At 40.5% G+C, this 5,000-nt stretch overlaps 1 non-coding gene and 2 pseudogenes across 1 annotated transcript; all 3 read right to left on the bottom strand.

Annotated features, from left to right (window-relative positions):
- Positions 1-648: 648 nt before the first annotated feature.
- LOC131708207 (U6 spliceosomal RNA) lies at positions 649-713 on the bottom strand (annotated as a pseudogene).
- Positions 714-1,705: 992 nt separating this feature from the next.
- On the bottom strand, positions 1,706-1,770 carry LOC131708175 (U6 spliceosomal RNA; annotated as a pseudogene).
- A 941-nt stretch (positions 1,771-2,711) lies between these two features.
- On the bottom strand, positions 2,712-2,816 carry LOC131708149 (U6 spliceosomal RNA). Its single transcript, XR_009311280.1, has one exon. It is a non-coding gene; the product is annotated as a U6 spliceosomal RNA (small nuclear RNA).
- Between the last annotated feature and the right edge of the window lie 2,184 nt (positions 2,817-5,000).

The following is a 5,000-nucleotide window of genomic DNA, read 5'->3' as shown; positions in this document are numbered from 1 at the left end:
TCAGAGGAGGGGGCTTAATACTCGGGGCTAGGGTCAGAGTTAGGGTTTAATAATTGCACTCAATGATTATTAGGAATACAGAACTACACAGTTCTTGCAATTATACCTTTAGACACGATGTAGTGGTCATCTAGTTTAAAAACAGTTACAAGAAATAACTGATGAAACTACCTCAGCTGGAGGCCATTCTTCCAGGAACAGGAGTGAAGGATGCCAGGTTATACGGTCAGAGGTAATAATATTATTAATAATAAGAATAACAGTTTAAACTCACGTTTAATAAAGAAGTGAGCACAGCTATACATCAGAGAGACAGCTGGGAGATATGCAAATACTGACCCGTTACGTAGAAGGTTGACCAGGGTCCCACCCCCTCTGTTGGTGCAGAATGTTACTGCACCTCAGAAGGAGATAGGCTTAATAGCCGGGGTTAGTGTTAAGAACATAAGAACATAAGAAAGTTTACAAACGAGAGGAGGCCATTCAGCCCATCTTGCTCGATAGGTTGTTAGTAGCTTATTGACCCCAGAATCTCATCATGCAGCTTCTTGAAGGATCCCCGGGTGTCAGCTTCAAAAACATTACTGGGAAGCTGGTCCAGACCCTCCTATTTTCTGTTCTGAATACCCCTTTATCTAATCTCCATTTGGGGCCATGCTAATCTTCTCTGTATCGTTCCAATTTTTGTATATGTGCTGCCCTAACGAACGCACGGTGCTTAGCTGATGCGCCTCTATGTGCAGCGAGTGGCTAAAGAGCGATTGGTTTTGTGGTGTGTCAAGCATAGTCCAATTGTTTCCATTTGCTCTGTGTATATGCATGGTTGTCCACAATCAACACGCAGAGGGTTACAAACTCTGAGGATATCACGTTTGCAGAAAGTGGCTGAATAAAGAAGTCTGCACATCTGCACCTTCAAACCGGCTGGGAAAGATATGCAAATACTGACATGTTACCTATGATGTTGAGCCCTCCGGATTGGCCAGCATACCAAAAGACTTGCAGGTTGACCAGGGTCCCGTTTCGTATCACAGCGCGGAATGCAACTGACACCTCAGAGGAGGGGGCTTAATACTCGGGGCTAGGGTCAGAGTTAGGGTTTAATAATTGCACTCAATGATTATTAGGAATACAGAACTACACAGTTCTTGCAATTATACCTTTAGACACGATGTAGTGGTCATCTAGTTTAAAAACAGTTACAAGAAATAACTGATGAAACTACCTCAGCTGGAGGCCATTCTTCCAGGAACAGGAGTGAAGGATGCCAGGTTATACGGTCAGAGGTAATAATATTAATAATAATAATAATAATAACAGTTTAAACTCACGTTTAATAAAGAAGTGAGCACAGCTATACATCAGAGAGACAGCTGGGAGATATGCAAATACTGACCCGTTACGTAGAAGGTTGACCAGTGTCCCACCCCCTCTGTTGGTGCAGAATGTTACTGCACCTCAGAAGGAGATAGGCTTAATAGCCGGGGTTAGTGTTAAGAACATAAGAACATAAGAAAGTTTACAAACGAGAGGAGGCCATACAGCCCATCTTGCTCGATAGGTTGTTAGTAGCTTATTGAACCCAGAATCTCATCATGCAGCTTCTTGAAGGATCCCCGGGTGTCAGCTTCAAAAACATTACTGGGAAGCTGGTCCAGACCCTCCTATTTTCTGTTCTGAATACCCCTTTATCTAATCTCCATTTGGGGCCATGCTAATCTTCTCTGTATCGTTCCAATTTTAGTATATGTGCTGCCCTAACGAACGCACGGTGCTTAGCTGATGCGCCTCTATGTGCAGCGAGTGGCTAAAGAGCGATTGGTCTTGTGGTGTGTCAAGCATAGTCCAATTGTTTCCATTTGCTCTGCGTATATGCATGGTTGTCCACAATCAACACGCAGAGGGTTACAAACTCTGAGGATATCACGTTTGCAGAAAGTGGCTGAATAAAGAAGTCTGCACCTTCAAACCGGCTGGGAAAGATATGCAAATACTGACATGTTACCTATGATGTTGAGCATTCCGGATTGGCCAGCATACCAAAAGACTTGCAGGTTGACCAGGGTCCCGTTTCGTATCACAGCGCGGAATGCAACTGACACCTCAGAGGAGGGGGCTTAATACTCGGGGCTAGGGTCAGAGTTAGGGTTTAATAATTGCACTCAATGATTATTAGGAATACAGAACTACACAGTTCTTGCAATTATACCTTTAGACACGATGTAGTGGTCATCTAGTTTAAAAACAGTTACAAGAAATAACTGATGAAACTACCTCAGCTGGAGGCCATTCTTCCAGGAACAGGAGTGAAGGATGCCAGGTTATACGGTCAGAGGTAATAATATTATTAATAATAAGAATAACAGTTTAAACTCACGTTTAATAAAGAAGTGAGCACAGCTATACATCAGAGAGACAGCTGGGAGATATGCAAATACTGACCCGTTACGTAGAAGGTTGACCAGGGTCCCACCCCCTCTGTTGGTGCAGAATGTTACTGCACCTCAGAAGGAGATAGGCTTAATAGCCGGGGTTAGTGTTAAGAACATAAGAACATAAGAAAGTTTACAAACGAGAGGAGGCCATTCAGCCCATCTTGCTCGATAGGTTGTTAGTAGCTTATTGACCCCAGAATCTCATCATGCAGCTTCTTGAAGGATCCCCGGGTGTCAGCTTCAAAAACATTACTGGGAAGCTGGTCCAGACCCTCCTATTTTCTGTTCTGAATACCCCTTTATCTAATCTCCCTTTGGGGCCATGCTAATCTTCTCTGTATCGTTCCAATTTTAGTATATGTGCTGCCCTAACGAACGCACGGTGCTTAGCTGATGCGCCTCTATATGCAGCGAGTGGCTAAAGAGCGATTGGTCTTGTGGTGTGTCAAGCATAGTTCAATTGTTTCCATTTGCTCTGCGTATATGCATGGTTGTCCACAATCAACACGCAGAGGGTTACAAACTCTGAGGATATCACGTTTGCAGAAAGTGGCTGAATAAAGAAGTCTGCACCTTCAAACCGGCTGGGAAAGATATGCAAATACTGACATGTTACCTATGATGATGAGCCCTCCGGATTGGCCAGCATACCAAAAGACTTGCAGGTTGACCAGGGTCCCGTTTCGTATCACAGCGCGGAATGCAACTGACACCTCAGAGGAGGGGGCTTAATACTCGGGGCTAGGGTCAGAGTTAGGGTTTAAGAATTGCACTCAATGATTATTAGGAATACAGAACTACACAGTTCTTGCAATTATACCTTTAGACACGATGTAGTGGTCATCTAGTTTAAAAACAGTTACAAGAAATTACTGATGAAACTACCTCAGCTGGAGGCCATTCTTCCAGGAACAGGAGTGAATGATGCCAGGTTATACGGTCAGAGGTAATAATATTAATAATAATAATAATAACAGTTTAAACTCACGTTTAATAAAGAAGTGAGCACAGCTATACATCAGAGAGACAGCTGGGAGATATGCAAATTTAACAAGTTTGCTTACTGTCACAAAATCCGTAGGTTCAGATTTCTGTACGTACTCTGTTCCATTTAGCTCAGTATACACTCTTATCTCAGGGGAGACGTTAGGAGGACAGAGATGTTACTACTCCTTGTGGGGTATTTTTATTACGCTCTTGACCCGCAATATATCCAGATGACTAATATAGCACCCAAGAAATTGACAGAGTTATGTATTTAAAGTTTGCAGAAGATGGACCACCTTACCCTGTCTGGGATGAGTGTGGTACTCCATTGTAATTACTTAGGAGTTATATAGGTTTTTCGTCCCATTGGAATACATGGGACGCCTCAATTAAATCCAATCATTAATCTGGTGAGACAGCTCTTATCCCTTTTACGAATAATGGTTTTCAAAAGTTCCGGACTAACTTTTCAGAATGAATAGGTGTCATGTACTGAATGAATTCAAAACTTCACATTTGTCCAACTCTATGATCTCATTCCTTGTTTTCCTCCGAGCCCCTCCTTTATCTGAAAAGTTAAGTGAACCAAAGTTCCCAGGATCTTGGTTTATAATATAATATAAAAACACTACTGTTTATATGTGCATGCAAAACACTATTTTTATATGTGTTATATATGAGAGATGTTCTTAATATGTGACATCATCTTCTAATTCATTATATTTTGCTAAATTAAAGGCATGTGTTTCTTTTAACCTCATATTGTTTCATCATTTTGTTAATGAGTCAGTTTTAATTCCATATACCATTGTCTAACAGAGGATTTGACAAAAGATTGTCTCGTGCAGTATTTAAGTCAATTAGTTTCACTAAGTTTAAGTGGTAATAGTTTTCATTAGAATTATTTATCCCTTAAAAGATGCACTAACCAGGCTCTGACCTGTATCTGACTTCTAAATATGCTATTCCAAGCAGTTTTCCAGAGTCTTGTTTTTTCAAGGCCAAAGTCTGTGCAAACACTTTTTTAGATCTATGACCTATCAATGTCTGTTAAGCCATCATTTTTGCATATTATTTCAAGATATATTCTTATCTGTGCTAAACCACTAATTCCATAAACCCTAAATTGCAAATCTACAAGACTTGCAGCTTTGCTAGCGTAGAATGCAATAAGACCCCCTCCTTTCTCTACAGCCTGTTCATCGGGATAAGGAGAGAGGCCCCTTTTAGCAATAGAGCAGTTTCAAAGAACCACATTATAAGGACTCCATCTACCATCATTAGACAATAGTATAGTGGATTAACAACAAGGTACATTATAGTATATTATTACAAACTTAACACAAAAACATAACACAACACCCTTAAAATTCTATAATTCAATGGATATCATAATGTCTAGAGGTCTTGTTGTTCAATAGAAGGAGAAATAAACTGTACCACTTTCCCTTTTAATTAAATCGAATACTGCTTCCAGCTTTTAATCTTCTTATTAATACAGTAAAGTCATGAACAAGCAATAATACTTGTCAGTTTAAATAATATGTTTTCTTATTATAGCAAATACTTAAAACATAC

The sequence above is a fragment of the Acipenser ruthenus genome, chromosome 40 (assembly GCF_902713425.1).
Source record: "Acipenser ruthenus chromosome 40, fAciRut3.2 maternal haplotype, whole genome shotgun sequence".
Taxonomy (NCBI): domain Eukaryota; kingdom Metazoa; phylum Chordata; class Actinopteri; order Acipenseriformes; family Acipenseridae; genus Acipenser; species Acipenser ruthenus.
The sequence above is the reverse complement of the archived record's forward strand: the minus strand, read 5'-3'. Positions and strand labels throughout refer to the sequence as shown.